Here is a 23,391-nt window from a genome sequence, read left to right as displayed (position 1 = left end):
TGGCTCACTAGGGTTGGAGGTTGCTTTTTCTCTCTCACCACTGTATTGATCAACCTTCTCATCCAACAAATCAAAAATCTTTTCATACAAACCATCAAATCTAGACTGCTTGATAAGATTCCCAAGCCCAAAACTATCAGCCCTTTTAAACTCCTGAATCATCATACCCAACTGAGGTTCCCTACTTGACACCCAACTGAGAACTGTACACAAGTAGTGATTTTCATCCTCAGTATTTTGCAAAGAACGACTAAGTTCAGGACACTTTGTGCATTCAGGAACTTTAGATTTAGCAATTAAATCAGATTTCTCAAGAGCTTTAATCTTAGCACATGCATCATCAAATTGAATTTGTAAAGTAAGGCAAGATTTGCAAGCACCAAGTAAAATAGGTCTAGTCTTAACTTCATCTAGAGCAGCCCTAGTTGAATCAAGTTCATCTACAAGCAAAGCATGCTTAGATTGTGTTGATGCAAAAATCAGGAGACGACCTTCGCGCACTAACACATGAAACCTGGGAGAATCTGCTTCGCTCCTGTTCGGGTTGTAGCCCTCTCGATCCGCAGCATGCCAGTCAATTTGACCTGTTGATTGACAAGGACAAGTAAATTGTCAAATACAAGAGCAACGGCTGGTGTTCCGAATCGCTCCACAGGACGTATCGGAAGGACAACCAATACGGGTAAAAGACAATTAGCTAGATCAGCTGATGTATGCGCAGTAGATGCTGAGGAAACGTAAACACAACCTAAACAGTACTACGCGAAACACACTCGAAACATATCTAATCGGCTGTGTGACAGTAGATTGATAAGAAAAAATAAGTTAAAAGCCGATCGGAACATGTTCCAAGCTGGATATCTGTGATAAAAGCTAAAACAACAAGATTTAACGGATAAAGCTTGCAGATCTAGCAAATATCGATAACTTTGAATAAATCTAGACGAAATGACAGCAATGCGTCCGAAGTTAAAGCCTAGAAAATATTCGGTAGACGCGGAACTTACAGTCTAGCTGGGGATCGAAGCGATGCAACCCAACTAGCTTGAAAGAAGTCGTGGAGAAAAGAAATCAATGGTGAAGTCGCCAACTTGAAAGTAAATTGCGAGAATAGTATATTTCTAATGATTATGACGTGTATATCCTTCCAGACCTTGCAGGGCCTCTATTTATACCCTAAACATCAAGATTCCTAGTTCTAGTCGATTATGACAAAACATAAGATCTATCTCTAAAGAAACAAACTTTCTAAACAAAACAAAACAAAAACGACTCGTATGGGAGTCGGAAATGAACTTGGCCTCCATCGGCCAAAAACCTGCTCTTTATCGGCCAAACCTCCAACATCTCCAATCGGCTGGAATCCTTCTGCTCGCATCGGCTGACCCCATCGGTTATGCCCCTGTCATCTTCCATCAGGTGCACCCTTGTGATTCCATCGGCTAGGCCTCTGGCTTTCTCTATCGGCAAGGCTTTCGCCATCATCGGCCGATCTCTTATAGCTTTATCGGCTGAGCCCTCTGCAACCCCATCGGCCGATTCCACTAGCCGTTGTCTTTCCACTATGCATCAGCATCTCTTCTTCCTTTTGACGCCAACTTTGACGTATGTCAAAAAATGGTGTCAACACATGCCATCCAATTTTGGAGTGAAACATATCTTTTGCTCCGAAATTATCTCAACCATGATTTTCACCTTCCCTGGGAAAATGCTGATGCTTATCAATCACCAAGTAAAAAGATCTTTTTTGTTCCGAAATCTCCTCAGTCATGATTGCCTAAAAAAGCGTCTGGGGGTAACAGCTCTTCAGGTTTCGCGCAGGCGGCAGATGAGATACCACATTTACCCTCTCAAGTGAGTTTATAAATTTACAGCAGTCATCTTCTTCTTCCCCACTGGTTCATCTTCTCGCACTGCCACACCTTGCTTCCACTTTCTTCCGAGCAAAAGGCGACCTTTGATGACTCCCGGCGACCATCGGTGATTCATTTGCTAATCGCTTCAAACTCCAAACCTCAGGCACCCATCTCCATGGCCACTCTTACCGCCATCCCCGAGGTACATCTCTGTGCCTTTGTCATTTTCCCCATGCTTCTATCTTCCTTTCCTTACTTAGCCATTTTCGTATTTCTCAGGAGCTTAGAGACAGAATCACCATCCCCATAGCTGACACCCCTGGATTCATCGCCTTAGGCCCCATGGGAGACCTTGATCCGACAGATCTAATTAATTTAGAGACCAATAGAATCCCTTTTAAATCTGCATCAATGGATCTGGCTGATTGGGATCATGCTTTTAGATCTTGGCCCAACCGCACACCCGAATGGAAAAACTGGTATCTTAGGATGCCCAACTCCAAAAGGGTCCTCTGGCAAGAGTGCTACATCAGTCAATGCATTACCCTTTCTCTGTTAGATACGACTAGAAATGAACCCATGCTCATAGCCGCGTCATATTTTTGGTCGGACGCCCTAAACGTCTTCTTATTCAGTCACGAGCCAATGACCCCAACCTTAGCCGACATCCTGATGCTGACGGGTTTGGATATTACTTCCGTCGATTTGCCATTTCACTTCCTGGCTAAAGGTTCTCATCGGCTAGAGACAAAATCCATCGGCGGATGGAAAGGTTACATTGATCTTCACATCAGAACCGGAACCGCTGAGGAAAAGGAGCATGTGGCCTTTCTGAATATGTGGTTGGACAAATTTGTGTTCTGTGGGAGATCGGCCGGCCCGACCACTAGTCTGCAACCTTTGGCCAAAGCATTGGCAACAGGATCCTCAATTCCCCTAGGAAAGCATCTTCTTGGATCGACCTATCACTTACTGCATCAAGTATCCAACAAACTATTGGCTGGAGAACCCATCGGAGATCAGCCAAAGGAAGAACCAGCTGCAACCCACCGATGCATGTCTTATGGTGAAGTAGTATTAGCTATTCCTGGCAGTAAACTCACCGCTTTCGCGGCAGCAGAGGCCTTCAAGTGTTGTTACAACGGACTCACCAAAGGGGCTACCGTCTGGTACGCTTATCACAGTGAAGTCCCCATTTTTGAGCTGCCAGATTGTTTCGACTCTGTCATGTGCACCTTTAATGGAGAAGTCTTAGAGGCGATCATCAAGCCTAGAATCCTCCTAGCTAACTTCTTCACCAGTAAAGGTCAATATCCGACGTACGAATTTTATCACCCATCGGCAGCAGCTCATCAACTTGGCTTTGGACAATTGCCGATAAGACCCTATTTCGCCGATCTTGTGAATCTCCGTGAGAAACTTTCTAGCGGTCTTGAATATAACAGACCTAGCAACTTGGTCCCGGACAACAGCACCATCAACTTAGAATCATGGACAGCTGCCACCTTCACAGTTAAACAATTCAAGTTGTGGTGGAAAGAATGGAAAACTCATCTCTTCTGCGTGGTGACAGGGATATACTGCAGGAGGTTTGACCCAGACTTCAATGATCCTGACGAAAGGGGAATTACTGCCAATTTCACCGAGTCTTCTTTTGTCATAGATATTTTCTTCTCACTAATACCTCTCCCCTTTGTAGGGTATTGACTTTACACCTCCAACTATTAGCCAAAGCAACAAACCGATTGCCTACGCCCCTCCATCGACTAATCCTCTTGTTGGCTACGGTGTGCCATCCTTAATGGACATAGCCACAAGCCGAAAGCGTAAAGTCTCTGCCCTTGAGAAGACTACCCGCAAGAAGCGCCTTCAAAAGGGCTCAACATCGGCTCAGGCAACTGATCCGCCGGTAGCAACATCAGCCCAGGAGGGTGATCTGGCGGCAATAGCGGCACCCCAAACGGCCGCTCTGACGGAAGTAGCATCAGTGGCAGCATCACTCTTGATAGAGGCTATCCAGGTAATCTCATTGCTTTCAAACTCATTATATACCTTACCGATGCTAACTTTGCTTCTTTTAACCATCTACACAATCCACACAGGAGCAACCTGTACCAACATCGGCTGATCCTCATGCCGAGGACATTCTGGAGATTGCACCTGTCACAACTCCACCAACCGAGGTAACCAAGTATGTTTTGCTTTAATCTTCGTAACCTTCATTACTGAACTCCATCGATCCTCTTTACAGGCAAACCCAGATGCATCAGGCGACCCTCCTGAACCATCAGTTGCATTGGCTTCAGAGGTAAAGGATCATCTGTCATTCTTTAGCTCAATACATTTTATTTTATCGAAAACACCCTTTTTTAGGAAATTGTACTGAACCCAACATTGGCAACCCTTTATGAGCCAATAATTACCAGAGACTCTTCAACTGGTGTGATTCCAGAGAATGAACTACCCTCCGACGAGCCAACTCATTAAGAACCTCCATCGGATGCGGCAGAACCATCGGCACAGACCAGAGAAATCCAACTGAAGCAGGTAAGCACCTTCATATTCAGTTGATTTCTATTTTAACATCATAAACTTATATTCTGTTTACTTTGTATAGGCTCAAGACAGCCCCGACAACTGTCTCTTCTCCTCCCAGGTTGGAGGGCTTGATGAGGAAGAAGAGATCTTGTCGCATTCACCGGCTACTAAATCCTTGTTTGACGACGTGAAAATTAAGCTTCAAAACATGCACGACTTCCTCTAGCAGAATATTGGCAAGTTGGTGGAAGATGCAGAGCCGATACACAAAATCCTCTATGAGCTCAAAGGCCAGGTCCCCGAAGACATGGAAGAACCTCTGTTTAATGCAGCATAAATAGAGAGCATGCGGATTCCGGTGTCAAGGGCTTTACAGCGCATACCCGATCATGCCAAGCGGGAGCAGTTGCATCAAGAGAAAGAATCCCATAGGCTCCGTGCCGATGAACTTCATCACAAGATCAGCTTCCTTAGCAATTCTCGGCCGAACATCGTTAGCGAAATAGATCGGCTTAAAGCACGGTGGGTAGAACTCACCAAGGAAATGAAGATCGTCAGTGACACCATTGTTGCAGAGGAAAGCAAGCGTGCTCAACTCCCAATCATCCTTGAGCAGTTAGAGCAGGAGAAGCAAACCTATGCTCGTCAGCTATTCGGCTTCATCGAAGCATACCAGACATCCCCAGCCTAGCCGATGATGACCATAGAATAATAGAGGCGGCCGATCCGATTCGCCTGCGTGCGATAAATGCTATCCAAACCCTTCTAGAATAGTTGTAATGGAACATTATCGGCCTCCATGTATCCTTCTTTTGTGATGTCATCATTCACTGTCCGCCTTGAATGTGGATTGGTCAATTCTTCGCAACTTTCTCCAACTCGCCAGCGGCTATTTTATTCAATGCGCCTCTTCTGGCCGACCTTTGCTTAGCGTCCAAATCCTTCCATGCCGTTCTATAAATAGGAGTGGCAATTGTTCCCCTTAGACGCATTCGCACAACCATACTAGCCTTCGCCTCTGTAAGCACTTGATTCAAACCGAAACCCTCATGTCCAAGATGTTGTCTTCTTCATCGGTCAATCAGGTATTGTTATGCTTTCTCAATTCTGAATTGGTTATTGTGAACCAAACCTTGACTCTTTGTTCTTGTTTAGCCAAACCAAGTGGACAAACAGCTTGAACAAGTCATCCAGATCCTCCATTCCAACGAGCCTCTCACCTAAACAGACAAAGCCTTGATCCAAGCTCATCATGACCAAATCAGAGACCATCTGCCGGGGGATGTCAAATCAATCTTGTCCTCAATCGAAGCTATAGGCTCAAGCTAGCAAGCGCAACAGCCAACTCTTCGAAGCCATCAACTTCCCCCTCGTGTATTGCTTGAAGACAAGTTGACTAGTTTGGAAGCAAGGAGGATCCAACTTCTACTGGAACTGGGTTGAGTTGATAGGGAAATCAACACTACTGAGACCCAACTGGGGCACTTCCTAAGCATATCTTGCCAAAGGGAATAGGTATTTGCCGATACCAATATAGAGCCAGCCAGATTTGCATACGATAAAATATCTTGGCCATGATACAACAATGACTTTGATGTAATAACCTTCTGTATCCAAAATGTTGCAAGTATTATTTGTTCTAAGGACAACTTGTATTGTGTCGGTTGTGTCACAGCCGATGTACTGAACTGTGATCGGTTTATGTTTCATCGGCTATTCGTACGTCTGCCTCTTTCTTCTTCTTTTTTTTATGCTAAAGGCAATATCCTCGATATCGGCTATATCAACCCGAAGCATTATGACATTGGCTATGCATCTACCCATATACTAGGATAGTATTTCTTCAAGTATTTTCCATTTGGAGCCCTTGTGAACTCTTCTCCTTCAAGTGTCTCCAAAATATACGCGTTGCCTGGAGCATACCGGTTTATCCGATATGGTCCCTCCCATGTAGGCGAGCACTTTCCAAATTTAGGGTCTTTAGACCCAATTGGCAACACCAGTTTCCAGACCAGATCTCCTTGGGAAAACTCTTTGACCTTGACCTTTTTGTCGTACCACCCTTTTCTTATTTTCTTCGATATTGATCAAAGCCCTTAGCCGATGACTTGCTAAGTCTTCCAACTCCCCTTTCATCAAGGCAGAGTATTTCTTGGCTGTTAACTGATCTTGCAACGACACACACCTAGACCCAGTCTTTAACTCCCAAGGTAGCAGTGCTTCATGCCCATAAACCAACTGATAAGGGGATACTTCTGTGGCTCCGTGACAAGCCATCCGATATGCCCATAAGGACTCGTTCAACATAGTATGCCAGCGCCTTGGCTGTTCTTCGATCTTCCTTCTAATTAATTTAATGATCCCCTTGTTAGATGATTCAGCTTGGCCATTTGTCTAGGCGGCATAATACAGAGAAGAATTCAACAATTTAATTCCCATACTAGTAGCAAATTCTTTGAACTCTCCTGAAGTGAACATCGTCCCTTGGTCAGTTATGATAGTTTGAGGAATACCAAATCGATACATGATGTGTTCTTTGACAAAATCAACCATGCTTGCCAATGTCACATTCTTCAAGGGAATTGCTTCGACCCACTTAGTAAAATAATCCATTGCTACCAAAATGAACTTGTGACCCTTACTTGACAGTGGATAAATCCAGCTGATCAAATCAATACCCTATCCCCTAAATGGCCATGGCTTTATTATAGGATTCATAGCTGATACCGGGGCTCTTTGCACATTGCCAAACCTTTGACAATCTTGACAACCCTTATAGTATTTAAAGCAGTCTTCAAGTATCGTCGACCAATAATACCCATTGTTTCTAATCATCCATTTCATCTTAAAAGCCGATTGATGAGCTCCACAAGCACCTTCATGGATTTCGCCCATCAGATTCTTTGCTTCTTCAACCTCGAGGCATTTAAGCAGGACCCCATCAACCATCCGATAATAAAGGTCATCTTCAAGCAATACATATTTCAAAGCGTGAAATCGTACTCGCCTATCAACTTTCCTTGAAGGGTCCTTTAAGTAATCGGGTACCTCTTTCCTCCAATCATCAGCCATCAACTCTAAGGCCATAGCACCACAAATCGGCCGATAACCAGAGGCATGCTGGGCGAGATTGTTAGCATCCTCATTGTAATCTCTGGGAATATGCTCAATAATCATGCTCTTGAACTCTTTAAGTAACTGAAGGCATTTCTCATAGTAAATTCTCAAAATATCATCTCTGCATTCACATCCTCTAGTCAGCTCATTGATAATAAGCATAGAGTCTCCAAATATCTCAATGGCATCAGCTTTGATTTCTGTCAACAATTGAATTCCCTTCAAAACGGCTCGATACTCAGCCTAATTGTTGGTAGCAGAAGCCTCAATCGGCAGTGAGAATTCGTAGCTTGCCCCCCAAGGTGCTATGAGAATTAGGCCGAATCCTGATCCAGTCCCACATGAAGATCCATCAAAGAATAAAGTCCATGGGGCTACTTCAACAATAGCAACCTCTGACCCACAATGCTGAGCAACGAAATCGGCATGACTTGCCCTTTGACAGCTTTAGTTGATTCGTACTTTAGATCAAACTCCGATAGAGCCAGAATCCACTTCCCAATTCTTCCATTTAAAATCAGCAATGACAACATGTATTTGACCACATCATCTTTGCATACCACAATGCATTCGGCTGATAATAAATAGCGTCTAAGCTTAGTGTAGGAGAAATATAAGCACAGACACAACCTTTTGACTGGAGAATAATTGGTCTTAGAATCCAAGAGTCTTTTGCTCACATAATAGATTACTCGTTCCTTCCCTTCAAATTCTTGGACAAGAGCTGACCTGATAGCACGCTCAACGACTGATAGGTATAACCTAAACAACTTGTTGACTTGTGGAGGAACCAACATAGGAGGTGACACTAGGTATTGTTTGATATCATCCAACGCCTTTTGCTGCTCTGCCCCCCAAACAAACTCTTGATCAGCCTTTAGTTTAAGCAATGGGCTGAAGAATTGAATTCTTCTAGAAAGGTTTGATATGAATCTTTGGATAAAATTGATCTTGCCAATCAATGACTGCAACTCAGTCTTATTTTGTGGAGCCACGACCTTGTTAATAGCACCAATGATCTTCCAATTAATTTCAATGCCACGTTCGTGGACCATGAACCCCAAGAACTGTCTAGCCGACACGCCGAAGGCACATTTATTAAGGTTCATTTTCAACCCATGTTTCCTTGTGCATTCCAAGACCTTACGCAAATTAGCCAAGTGCTCCTGGTACCCTTTCAATTTAACTACAACATCGTCGATATAAATCTCCACTAGGATGCCAATAAGTTTATGAAAGGTGTAATTCATAGCCCACTAATATGTAGCCCTAACATTTTTCAATCCAAAGGTCATGACCACCCACTCGCATAAGCCGATGTGCCCAGGACACGTGAAAGCTATCTTGGAAATATCTTCTTCGGCCATTAATACTTGGTTATATCCAGCATTGCCATCCATGAAACTGATGATCCTGTGTCCTGCCACAGCATCTATCAACACATCGGCTGTTGGCATCGGATAACCATCCATCAACGTGGCTTGATTGAGATTCCTAAAATTGATACAAACGCGCAGCTTTCCATTCTTCTTGTACATAGGAACAACATTAGAAATCCACTGAGCATATCGACACTGCCGAATAAACCCTGCTTCAATTAATATTGTAATCTCGGTCTTAATATCAGGTAATATCTTCGGATTACAACACCACGTAGGCTGCTGATACGGCCGATACCCTGGCTTTATTGGCAACTGATGTTTCAACAATAGATCGGTCTAAACCAGGCATTTCATGATACTCCCAAGCAAAGCAATCTTTGAACTCTTTTAACAACCCAATTAATTCGCACTTAGACTTAGGATCTAAGTTAGCACTAATATACATCGGCCTTGGCTTGCTCCCATCTCCAAGATCTACCATCTCTAAATCGTCGGCCGACGTAAATTCGTGCCCCAACTTCCCGTCTTCTTGGATGAACTCATCCATCAGGATGATTCTTTAGAGCCGACTGCTTGGATCAGCTGTAGCCTGAAATTGGACCTCTTCAGGAAGTCTGTGTCCCAGACTCTGCTAGATATGCAGCTGACTTGTTCATAGTTCCACTGTTGTGCGTCGACTGCGGCAATGCTGAAGGAAGAATCGGCGGTAACCACTTCAACCGAGTCGCTGATGTTGGGATACGAGGTAGGCTACGCTAGCGCAAATCAAAATTTCTACCGCGTATAACCAGGAAGAACTGCCGTATAAGGATCACGGGATTACCACTCGACGCACTACTGGTGCGGAAGATGTAGATATGCGTCGGTGCAGTGAAGACGATCACGTAGTTGTACGTAGTCGAACAACGTAGTCGTACGTAGTCGATCACGTCCAGCGGCTCCTCAGCAGCTCGTCCACGTGCACAGCAAGATCGCCTCCGGTGCCGCGACTCGTCGTCGGCTCGTCGTGGCTCGTCGGCGGCTCGTCGATAGCTCGTCCAAGTGCTACAGGCGCAACACCTCCAAGGTATCCACACGTGCAGGGAGGAAGCGTCGCAAGCCGGATTGCTAGATCCGCGAGTTGCAACAGGCGAGGGCGTGGGAGGCGCGGCAAGTGTGTTCAGCCAACAGGTGTAAACCCTAGGGCGCCCCCACCCCTCTATTTATAGAGGTTCCTGATGGGCCTCTGGATCCGAGGCCCATTAGCACTCCTAAACCTAATCCAACTCGGATCAGATCCGAATTGGGCTTCCAGCCCCTTAAGTGTGTGACCCTATGGGTTCGGATACGTATAGACATGGCCCGAGTACTCCTACTCGGCCCAACAGTCGGTAGCGGCCTTTAGCAAGACGTGCCAACTCCTATACGCGTACGAAGATCATATCAGACGAACCATCACAACATAATATACATGCTATTCCCTTTGCCTCACGATATTTGGTCTAGCTTCAAGCTGACCGCTCTTTCTCGATCCTGTGATTCGGAATCCCTTTGTAGGTTAACTCTTAACCGTACGTAGCATGGCCATGCATTTTCGGATCCGATCACTCGAGGGGCCCAGAGATATCACTCTCAATCAGAGAGGGGCAAATCCCATCTTGATTGACCATGTCTCATAGCATGCTTCTTGACAAACCCGAAAGCTACCTTTATAACTACCCTGTTACGGTGTAGTGTTTGATAGCCCCTAAGTAGGTCAATCCACATCTAGAATCCATGCGACAATCTCAGGTCTAAGGACAAAGCGTATATGTTGTTTAAAGAGAGAACTACTTCTCGTGTTGGGTCAGTCCTAACACATGTCTCCACATGTGTCCACATTATTAGTTCAACATCTCCATGTCCATGACTTGTGAAACATAGTCATCAACTAATACATGTGCTAGTCTAATATTCATGTGTGTCCTCACATGAACTCCGATCAGGGACAACTTTAGAATAACCATACAAGTAAAGAGTTTCACATACAATTCACATAATTGCAAATCAATTCAAGTAGCCTTTAATGGATATTCAATGAACACAATATACAAATCATGGATACAAATGGAATATCATCATCTCTATGATTGCCTCTAGGGCATACCTCCAACAGTCTCCCACTTGCACTAGAGTCAATCTAGAAGGTACCTAATACCCATAGCTCTTACATGCGCATCATGCTTAGCTTGCGGGAGTGGTTTTGTCAACGGATCAGAAATGTTCAGATCCGTGTGTATTTTGCATATCTTGATCTCACCCCGGTTAACGAAGTCTCGAATGAGATGAAATCGCCGCATTACGTGTTTGTTCTTCTGGTGGTTCCTTGGCTCCTTTGCTTGCGCAATTGCCCCATTGTTATCACAGTAGAGATTCAATGGGCTGGACGCATTCGGGAACACACCAAGCTCAATGAGGAAATTCCTTATCCAAACACCTTCCTTCGCGGCTTCCAAAGCCGCGATGTACTCGGCTTCTGTCGTAGAATCGGCCACCGTCTCCTGCTTGGAACTCTTCCAACTAACAGCACCACCATTTAGCGTGAACACAAATCCTGATTGTGACTTTGAATCATCTCTGTCGGTTTGGAAACTAGCATCGGTGTAACTTGTTACAACGAGCTCCTCCTCACCTCCATAGACGAGGAACATATCTTTAGTCCTTCTCAAGTACTTAAGAATGTTTTTCACCGCTGTCCAGTGACTCTCACCTGGATCAGATTGGTGTCTGCTTGTCATACTTAGCGCATATGAAACATCTGGGCGAGTACTTATCATTGCATACATGATAGATCCAATAGCCGAGGCATATGGCACTCTACTCATGCGATCCCGCTCATCAGCAGTCGAAGGACACTGAGTCTTGCTGAGATGTATGCCATGTGACATAGGCAAGAACCCTTTCTTTGCCTCTTCCATGCTGAACCGCTTCAACACTTTGTCAATGTAAGTATCTTGGCTTAAACCTATAAGCCTTCTCGATCTATCTCTATAGATCTTAATACCCAGAATATATGCCGCTTCCCCTAAGTCCTTCATCGAAAAACTATTTTTCAGTGAAGTCTTTACGGACTCAAGCACAGGAATGTTATTTCCAATCAGTAATATGTCATCCACATATAAGATTAGAAATACTACAGAGCTCCCACTAACCTTCTTGTAAACACAAGACTCTTCTTCGTTCTTGGTGAAGTCAAACCCTTTGACCACTTCATCAAAACGAATGTTCCAACTCCTAGATGCTTGCTTCAATCCATAAATGGATCTCTGAAGCTTGCATACCTTTCCAGCATTTTTCGGATCGACAAAACCCTCGGGCTGTATCATATACACGTCCTCAGCTAGGTTTCCATTCAGGAAAGCTGTCTTGACATCCATCTGCCATATCTCATAATCGAAATATACAGCTATAGCTAGAATAATCCGAATGGACTTAAGCATCACTACGGGCGAGAAGGTCTCGTCGTAGTCAACTCCTTGAACTTGTCGAAAACCTTTTGCGACAAGTCGTGCTTTATAGATGTGAACATTTCCATCCATGTCCTTTTTCTTCTTATAGATCCACTTGCACTCTATGGCTTTAACACCATCAGGCGGGTCAACCAAGTTCCAAACTTGATTGTCTCCCATGGACTCTATTTCGGATTGCATGGCACTCTGCCATTTTTCGGAGTCTGGGTCCATCATTGCTTCTGCATATGTCGCAGGCTCATCATTGTCCAACAATAATATTTCTCGCATTTCGTGGAGCCTTGCCGACCTTCGTGGTTGTGGCGGTGCTTCTCTTGCCATGGGTATCTCAACTTGTTCTGCTACGTTAGCATCACTCATTGATTCTTGCCCAATTGGCTCATCTTGAACTTCTTCAAGATGCACTGTCTTTCCACTCTTTTCTCCTTTGAGAAACTCTTTCTCTAGGAAAACCCCGTTCCGAGCGACAAACACTTTGCCTTCTGATCGGTTGTAGAAATAATATCCCAAAGTTTCCTTTGGATATCCCACGAAAATGCACTTATCCGACTTGGGTGTGATCTTGTCCGACTGAAGTCGCTTGACAAACACTTCACATCCCCAAATCTTTAGAAGAGACAAACTGGGAACCTTTCCAGTCCATATCTCATATGGTGTCTTAACTACGGATTTAGATGGTACCCTATTTAGTGTGAAAGCTGCTGTTTCTAGAGCGTATCCCCAAAATGACAACGGTAGGTCCGACTGGCTCATCATTGATCGAACCATGTCTAACAAAGTTCGATTACGTCGCTCGGACACACCGTTTCTCTGAGGTGTTCCAGGCGGCGTAAGTTGTGGAACAATTCCGCAACTCTTTAGATGATTGCTAAACTCGTGGCTCAAATACTCGCCTCCACGATCAGATCGTAAGGCCTTAATTTTCTTGCCACGCTGATTTTCAACTTCATTCTGAAATTCCTTGAACTTTTCAAAGGTTTCAGACTTGTGCCTCATTAAGTAGACATAGCCATATCTACTAAAATCATCAGTAAAAGTTATGAAGTATTGGAATCCTCCTCTAGCCGTCGTGCTCATTGGTCCGCATACATCACTATGTACGAGTTCCAACAAGTCTACTGCTCTCTCAGGAAATCCTGTGAAAGGCGTCTTGGTCATCTTGCCTAGCAAGCAAGCCTCACATGTCTCGTATGATTCAAAATCAAACGAAGTTAGAAGTCCATCAGAATGGAGCTTCTTCATGCGCTTTTCACTTATATGACCCAAACGACAATGCCACAAGTAGGTAGGACTCAAATCATTAGGCCGAGGCCTTTTAGCACTTACATTACAGACAGGTGAACCATCAAGATTTAAAACAAATAATCCATTCACAATGGGTGCAAAAGCCATAAACATATTATTCTTAGAGATCACACAACCATTGTTTTCACTCGCAAATGAATAACCATCCCTCATCAAACATGAAGGAGACAAAATGTTTCGACTTAAACTAGGAACAAAATAACAATTATTCAACTCCATAATAAATCCTGACGGGAGGTGGAGTTGCATCGTCCCGACGGTCAAAGCAGCAACTCTTGCATTATTGCCCACGCGGAAATCAACTTCTCCTCTTTCCACGCTTCTACTTCTTATCATTCCCTGCATCGAATTGCAAATATGAGCAACCGATCCGGTATCAAATACCCAAGAATTAATAACTGTATCAGCGAGAAATATGTTGTCTATAACATTAACAGCAAGCGTACCTGAGGTAGAAGTACTCTTACTTCCGCCGTTCTTCAACGAAGCTAGGTACTGCTTGCAGTTTCTCTTCCAGTGACCAAGTTCATGACAGTAAAAGCACTCTTTATCTGGAGCAGGTCCAGCTTTAGCCTTGGGCGCTGTGTTTGGCTTGGACACTCCAGCCTTACCCTTCTTCTTCCAAGAATTGCCCTTCTTCTTGAAGGTAGGCTTGTTCTGTACAGCCATCACATGGCTGGTACTAGCGCTTTTCTTAATGTCTACCTCTGCTATCTTGAGCATACCACACAGCTCATTCAGGCCCTTCTCCGTCCCATGCATATGGTAGTTCGAGATGAAGTTCCCATAGCTAGGCGGAAGAGATGAGAGAATGAAGTCAGTGGCCAACTCTTTGCCCATTGGGAAGCCCAGCTTCTCCAATCGCTGAGTGTAACCAACCATCTTGATTACATGTGGTACTACTGCTGCGCCTTCTGCTAACTTGCACTCCAGAAAGGCTTTGGACACATTGAACCTTTCGGTCCTAGCCTGTGTCTGGAACATGTCCTTGAGCGCCACGATCATATCGTAAGCCTCATGATTTGTTTCGAACTGCATCTGCAGCTCGGGTTCCATGCAAGCAAGCATAAGGAAGCTTACCTCAAGATTAGCATCAAATGCCTTCTTGTAAGCAGCCTTAACGGCAGCAGATGCATCATCAGCAGGTACTGGTGGTAGTGGGGTGTCTAGAACATCTTCCTTTTTCTCAGCCCTGAGAACAATTCTCAGGTTACGGATCCAATCCGAGTAGTTTGTTCCATTCAACTTGTCCTTCTCAAGGACCGAACGCAAAGCAAACGATGCGGTGGTGTTGCTAGGTGCCATTTAATCTACAACAAAAGTAATGCAAAATACACTAAGACAAACGTATCCATGATAGAGCAAATTACATTAAACTATTTTAACAGAATCTACTCCCACTAAAATCAATATCCCTCTATTGAAACTTAGTGATTCAGGATCCACAACTAACAAGTCTACTAGTGAGCTTTAGCATCACCGCTAGCAAACGAGGTAGATCGGTAAGCAACTTTTGCTAATCATATCACATATGACTCCTGTTGTTGGGTGACATCTCTATGTCTCGGCGCCCAACCTTATGCCCCAAGGTCCTTAACCGTTAAGATAACCTTGTTAAGCAAACCAACCCTTATGCGTGTAAGTGTCCGACACAAACCCGTCTAGTCAAGGAAAACTAGTGGCACCCTAATTTCATAGACCCACCACTAATTGTACAAGACATGGGACGGTGCAAGTTTTAGTTGGGAGGGCATACTAACTTAAACTTTGTGAGGGATCGTTCTACTTCTAACATCACAGCATGCAGAAAGTAAAACATAAACAGAATAGCATTCACATAGTTGTGACACAGTATGGCCCGTTTTTTCATATGGTGATCTCCATCTCCATAGAACCTGTTCACCATGGTGATCTCCATCTCCATGTTCCATGTGCGCCATCCTCCTGGTGATGAATCCTCCAAGAACTAGAGCATGCTATTACACCTAATAGCTAGTAAAGAATCTAGTAATGAAGATTACATAGTTGCTTGGATCATCACAGATTGGTACGCAGACCATTAAATACAATAAAGTGACAACACATATGGCTCCTGCCGTGTTGCCGTACGCGCGACACGCAGGTCACGAATTAGTTACACACATGCATCACATACACAAGGGGGCCATACTGATCACAAGATACAAACATACATCCTGCAAAACAGAGTTAGGCGTCCTAACGTTCCAAACTTGGGAGGCCCGAAACTCCATCTTCCAAGCCGAATTTGGGAAATCTAATTTCGCCGAAAACGGCGAAGCGGTTGAAATTCATGTGTAACTTTTTTTGTAGATCAATTTTCGTATAGAAATCGCCCCGATCCGAGATCGTACCGAAAAGTTACGGCCGATTTACCGAAGCATGCGCATACGGCAAAATCCTGACCCCGGCAGTAGATCACATCTACTATTGCACATCTAATGCGCCTGGCGTATGACCCTGGATCTCGATTTGACCAATCATATTGATTTTCCCTCACTGCAACTGGATTTACGTGTATCACTTAACTCCGATGGCGGAAACCGACCGGTAGGAGTATGTCGTTACACTACCATTGCAGCAAGGGCACGAAATCAGGACATAGATCAAACAGAGAACTCGCATATCTCCATATGCACACATCCCGAAACCAAAACTAAGCAGCTACGGCTCTTGATACCACTGTTGGGATACGAGGTAGGCTACGCTAGCGCAAATCAAAATTTCTACCGCGTATAACCAGGAAGAACTGCCGTATAAGGATCACGGGATTACCACTCGACGCACTACTGGTGCGGAAGATGTAGATATGCGTCGGTGCAGTGAAGACGATCACGTAGTTGTACGTAGTCGATCACGTCCAGCGGCTCCTCAGCAGCTCGTCCACGTGCACAGCAAGATCGCCTCCGGTGCCGCGACTCGTCGTCGGCTCGTCGTGGCTCGTCGGCGGCTCGTCGATAGCTCGTCCAAGTGCTGCAGGCGCAACACCTCCAAGGTATCCACACGTGCAGGGAGGAAGCGTCGCAAGCCGGATTGCTAGATCCGCGAGTTGCAACAGGCGAGGGCGTGGGAGGCGCGGCAAGTGTGTTCAGCCAAAAGGTGTAAACCCTAGGGCGCCCCCACCCCTCTATTTATAGAGGTTCCTGATGGGCCTCTGGATCCGAGGCCCATTAGCACTCCTAAACCTAATCCAACTCGGATCAGATCCGAATTGGGCTTCCAGCCCCTTAAGTGTGTGACCCTATGGGTTCGGATACGTATAGACATGGCCCGAGTACTCCTACTCGGCCCAACAGTCGGTAGCGGCCTCTAGCAAGACGTGCCAACTCCTATACGCATACGAAGATCATATCAGACGAACCATCACAACATAATATACATGCTATTCCCTTTGCCTCACGATATTTGGTCTAGCTTCAAGCCGACCGCTCTTTCTCGATCCTATGATTCGGAACCCCTTTGTAGGTTAACTCTTAACCGTACGTAGGATGGCCATACATTTTCGGATCCGATCACTCGAGGGGCCCAGAGATATCACTCTCAATCAGAGAGGGGCAAATCCCATCTTGATTGACCATGTCTCATAGCATGCTTCTTGACAAACCCGAAAACTACCTTTATAACTACCCTGTTACGGCGTAGCGTTTGATAGCCCCTAAGTAGGTCGATCCACATCTAGAATACATGCGACAATCTCAGGTCTAAGGACAAAGCGTATATGTTGTTAAAAGAGAGAACTACTTCTCGTGTTGGGTCAGTCCTAGCACATGTCTCCACATGTGTCCACATTATTAGTTCAACATCTCCATGTCCATGACTTGTGAAACATAGCCATCAACTAATACATGTGCTAGTCTAATATTCATGTGTGTCCTCACATGAACTCCGACTAGGGACAACTTTAGAATAACCATACAAGTAAAGAGTTTCACATACAATTCACATAATTGCAAATCAATTCAATTAGCCTTTAATGGATATTCAATGAACACAATATACAAATCATGGATACAAATGGAATATCATCATCTCTATGATTGCCTCTAGGGCATACCTCCAACAGTCTCCCACTTGCACTAGAGTCAATCTAGAAGGTACCTAATACCCATAGCTCTTACATGCGCATCATGCTTAGCCTGCGGGAGTGGTTTTGTCAACAGATCAGAAATGTTCAGATCCGTGTGTATTTTGCATATCTTGATCTCACCCCGGTTAACGAAGTCTCGAATGAGATAAAATCGCCGCATTACGTGTTTGTTCTTCTGGTGGTTCCTTAGCTCCTTTGCTTGCGCAATTGCCCCATTATTATCACAGTAGAGATTCAATGGGCTGGACGCATTCGGGAACACACCAAGCTCAATGAGGAAATTCATTATCCAAACACCTTCCTTCGCGGCTTCCGAAGCCGCGATGTACTCGGCTTCTGTCGTAGAATCGGCCACCGTCTCTTGCTTCGAACTCTTCCAACTAACAGCACCACCATTTAGCGTGAACACAAATCCTGATTGTGACTTTGAATCATCTCTGTCGGTTTGGAAACTAGCATCGGTGTAACTTGTCACAACGAGCTCCTCCTCACCTCCATAGACGAGGAACATATCTTTAGTCCTTCTCAAGTACTTAAGAATGTTTTTCACCGCTGTCCAGTGACTCTCATCTGGATCAGATTGGTGTCTGCTTGTCATACTTAGCGCATATGAAACATCTGGGCGAGTACTTATCATTGCATACATGATAGATCCAATAGCCGAGGCATATGGCACTCTACTCATGCGATCCCGCTCATCAGCAGTCGAAGGACACTGAGTCTTGTTGAGATGTATGCCATGTGACATAGGCAAGAACCCTTTCTTTGCCTCTTCCATGCTGAACCGCTTCAACACTTTGTCAATGTAAGTATCTTGGCTTAAACCTATAAGCCTTCTCGATCTATCTCTATAGATCTTAATGCCTAGAATATATGCCGCTTCCCCTAAGTCCTTCATCGAAAAACTATTTTTCAGTGAAGTCTTTACGGACTCAAGCATAGGAATGTTATTTCCAATCAGTAATATGTCATCCACATATAAGATTAGAAATACTACAGAGCTCCCACTAATCTTCTTGTAAACACAAGACTCTTCTTCGTTCTTGGTGAAGTCAAACCCTTTGACCACTTCATCAAAATGAATGTTCCAACTCCTAGATGCTTGCTTCAATCCATAAATGGATCTATGAAGTTTGCATACCTTTCCAGCATTTTTCGGATCGACAAAACCCTCGGGCTGTATCATATACACGTCCTCAGCTAAGTTTCCATTCAGGAAAGCTGTCTTGACATCCATCTGCCATATCTCATAATCGAAATATGCAGCTATAGCTAGAATAATCCGAATGGACTTAAGCATCACTACGGGCGAGAAGGTCTCGTCGTAGTCAACTCCTTGAACTTGTCGAAAACCTTTTGCGACAAGTCGTGCTTTATAGATGTGAACATTTCCATCCATATCCTTTTTCTTCTTATAGATCCACTTGCACTCTATGGTTCTAACACCATCAGGCGGGTCAACCAAGTTCCAAACTTGATTGTCTCCCATGGACTCTATTTCGGATTGCATGGCACTCTGCCATTTTTCGGAGTCTGGGTCCATCATTGCTTCTGCATAGGTCGCAGGCTCATCATTGTCCAACAATAATATTTCCCGCATTTCACGGAGCCTTGCTGACCTTCGTGGTTGTGGCGGTGCTTCTCTTGCCATGGGCATCTCAACTTGTTCTGCTACGTTAGCATCACTCATTGATTCTTGCCCAATCGGCTCATCTTGAACTTCTTCAAGATGCACTGTCTTTCCACTCTTTTCTCCTTTGAGAAACTCTTTCTCTAGGAAAACCCCGTTCCAAGCGACAAACACTTTGCCTTCTGATCGGTTGTAGAAATAATATCCCAATATTTCCTTTGGATATCCCACGAAAATGCACTTATCCGACTTGGGTGTGATCTTGTCCGACTGAAGTCGCTTGACAAACACTTCACATCCCCAAATCTTTAGAAAAGACAAACTAGGAACCTTTCCAGTCCATATCTCATATGGTGTCTTAACTACAGATTTAGATGGTACCCTATTAAGTGTGAAACTGCTGTTTCTAGAGCGTATCCCCAAAATGACAACGGTAGGTCTGACTGGCTCATCATTGATCGAACCATGTCTAACAAAGTTCGATTACGTCGCTCGGACACACCGTTTCTCTGAGGTGTTCCAGGCGGCGTAAGTTGTGGAACAATTCCGCAACTCTTTAGATGATTGCTAAACTCGTGGCTCAAATACTCGCCTCCACGATCAGATCGTAAGGCCTTAATTTTCTTGCCACGCTGATTTTCAACTTCATTCTGAAATTCCTTGAACTTTTCAAAGGTTTCAGACTTGTGCCTCATCAAGTAGACATAGCCATATCTACTAAAATCATCAGTGAAAGTTATGAAGTATTGAAATCCTCCTCTAGCCGCCGTGCTCATTGGTCCGCATACATCACTATGTACGAGTTCCAACAAGTCTACTGCTCTCTCAGGAAATCCTGTGAAAGGCGTCTTGGTCATCTTGCCTAGCAAGCAAGCCTCACATGTCTCGTATGATTCAAAATCAAACAAAGTTAGAAGTCCATCAGAATGGAGCTTCTTCATGCGCTTTTCACTTATATGACCCAAACGACAATGCCACAAGTAGGTAGGACTCAAATCATTAGGCCGAGGCCTTTTAGCACTTACATTACAGACAGGTGAACCATCAAGATTTAAAACAAATAATCCATTCACAATGGGTGCAAAAGCCATAAACATATCATTCTTAGAGATCACACAACCATTGTTTTCACTCGCAAATGAATAACCATCCTTCATCAAGCATGAAGGAGACAAAATGTTTCGACTTAAACTAGGAACGGAATAACAATTATTCAACTCCATAATAAATTCTGACGGGAGGTGGAGTTGCATCGTCCCGACGGTCAACGCAGCACCTCTTGCATTATTGCCCACGCGGAAATCAACTTCTCCTCTTTCCACGCTTCTACTTCTTATCATTCCCTGCATCGAAAACACAATAAAGTGACAACACATATGGCTCCTACCGTGTTGCCGTACGCGCGACACGCAGGTCACGAATGAGTTACACACATGCATCACATACACAAGGGGGCCACACTGATCACAAGATACATACATACATCCTGCAAAACAGAGTTAGGCGTCCTAACGTTCCAAACTTCGGATGCCCAAAACTCCATCTTCCAAGCCGAATTTGGAAAATCTAATTTCGCCAAAAACGGTTAGTCCATTGAATTTCATGTGTAACTTTTTCTGTAGATCAATTTTCATATAAAATTCGCCCCGATCCGAGATCGTACCGAAAAGTTACAGCTGATTTACCGAAGCATACGCAAACGGCAAAAATCCCGACCCCGGCAGTAGATCTTATCTACTATTGCACATCTAATGTGCCTGGCGTATGACCCTGTATTTCGATTCGACCAATCATATTGATCTTCGCTCACTGCAATTGGATTTACGTGTATCACTTAACTCTGATGGCGGAAACCGACCGGTAGGAGTATGTCATTACACTACCATTGCAGCAAGGGCACGAAACCAGGACATAGATCAAACGGAAAACTCGCATATCTCCATATGCACACATCCCAAATCCAAAACTAATCAGCTATGGCTCTGATACCACTTTTGGGATACGAGGTAGGCTACGCTAGCGCAAATCAAAATTTCTACCGCGTAAAACCAGGAATAACTGTCGTATAAGGATCACGGGATTACCACTCGACGCACTACTGGTGCGGAAGATGTAGATATGCGTCGATGCAGTGAAGACGATCACGTAGTCATACGTAGTCCATCAGCGTAGTCGTGCGTAGTCGATCACGTTAATGTCCAGCAGCTCCTCAGCAGCTCATCCACGTGCAACAAGATCGCCCCCGGTGCCGCGGCTCGTCGTGGCTCGTCCAAGTGCTGCAGGCGCAACACCTCCAAGGTATCCACACGTGCAGGGAGGAAGCGTCGCAAGCCGGACTGCTAGATGCGCGAGTTGCAACAGGCGAGGGCGTGGGAGGCGCGGCAGCTGTATTTCGCCAAAAAAGTGTAAACCCTAGGGCGCCCCCACCCCTCTATTTATAGAGGTTCCTAACGGGCCTCTGGGTCCGAGGCCCATTAGTACTTCTAAACCTCCAACTCGGATTAGATCCGAATTGGGCTTCCAGCCCCTTAAGTGTGTGACCCTATGGGTTCGGATACGTATAGACATGGCCCGAGTACTCCTACTCGGCCCAATAGTCGGTAGCGGCCTCTAGCAAGACGTGCCAACTCCTATACGCACACGAAGATCATATCAGACGAACCATCACAACATAATATACATGCTATTCCCTTTGCCTCACGATATTTGGTCTAGCTTCAAGCCGACCGCTCTTTCTCGATCCTGTGATTCGGAGTCCCTTTGTAGGTTAACTCTTAACCGTACGTAGCATGGCCATGAATTTTCGGATCCGATCACTCGAGGGGCCCAGAGATATCACTCTCAATCAGAGAGGGGCAAATCCCATCTTGATTGACCATGTCTCATAGCATGTTTCTTGACAAACCCAAAAGCTACCTTTATAACTACCCTATTACGGCGTAGCGTTTGATAGCCCCTAAGTAGGTCGATCCACATCTAGAATACATGCGACAATCTCAGGTCTAAGGACAAAGCGTATATGTTTTTTAAAGAGAGAACTACTTCTCGTGTTGGGTCAGTCCTAGCACATGTCTCCACATGTGTCCACATTATTAGTTCAACATCTCCATGTCCATGACTTGTGAAACATAGTCATCAACTAATACATGTGCTAGTCTAATATTCATGTGTGTCCTCACATGAACTCCGACTAGGGACAACTTTAGAATAACCATACAAGTAAAGAGTTTCACATACAATTCAAATAATTGCAAATCAATTCAAGTAGCCTTTAATGGATATTCAATGAACACAATATACAAATCATGGATACAAATGGAATATCATCATCTCTATGATTGCCTCTAGGGCATACCTCCAACAGACAACACTCGGCCTCACAAAGCGTTGATTTTCTTTTGTGAAAGTTTTGTTTTTAGATGTTATAGAAAGACACTTGTTGTGCTAGAGCATTAGCCCCCGGATTCTCTTCCTTTGGTACATGATAAATAGTAAATTCATCCATGCAAGTTACAATGTCTAAGCACTTATCAAGATAGGCATTTAAAAACCCGTCTAAACATTGGCAAACCTTAGACACTTGCTGTACCACCAACAAAGAATCTCCATAAGCTTCAACATGTTTTACCCCCATTCTTGTAAAATTTCCAAACTGAATAGCAAAGCCTCATATTCAGTTTGATTATTGGTACACCTATGATCCAATCAACTAAGAAATTCAAAAACAGCCCCGTTGGGTGAAATAAGCACCACACCAACACCGCAACCACTTTTGCAAACCGATCCATCAAAGTGCAACTTCCAAGGGGTAATAGTGGTATAACCAACATTTAAATCAAGTTGTTCGTCAATTCTATGCTCAATGATAAAATCGGCTACGACTTGACCCTTCATTGATTTCAACGGTTCACAAACCAAATCATATTCAATGGGGGCATATGCCCATTTGCCAATTCTACCACTCAAAATA

Source organism: Setaria italica, chromosome IX (assembly GCF_000263155.2).
Source record: "Setaria italica strain Yugu1 chromosome IX, Setaria_italica_v2.0, whole genome shotgun sequence".
NCBI lineage: Eukaryota > Viridiplantae > Streptophyta > Magnoliopsida > Poales > Poaceae > Setaria > Setaria italica.
This window is presented reverse-complemented; position numbering follows the sequence as displayed.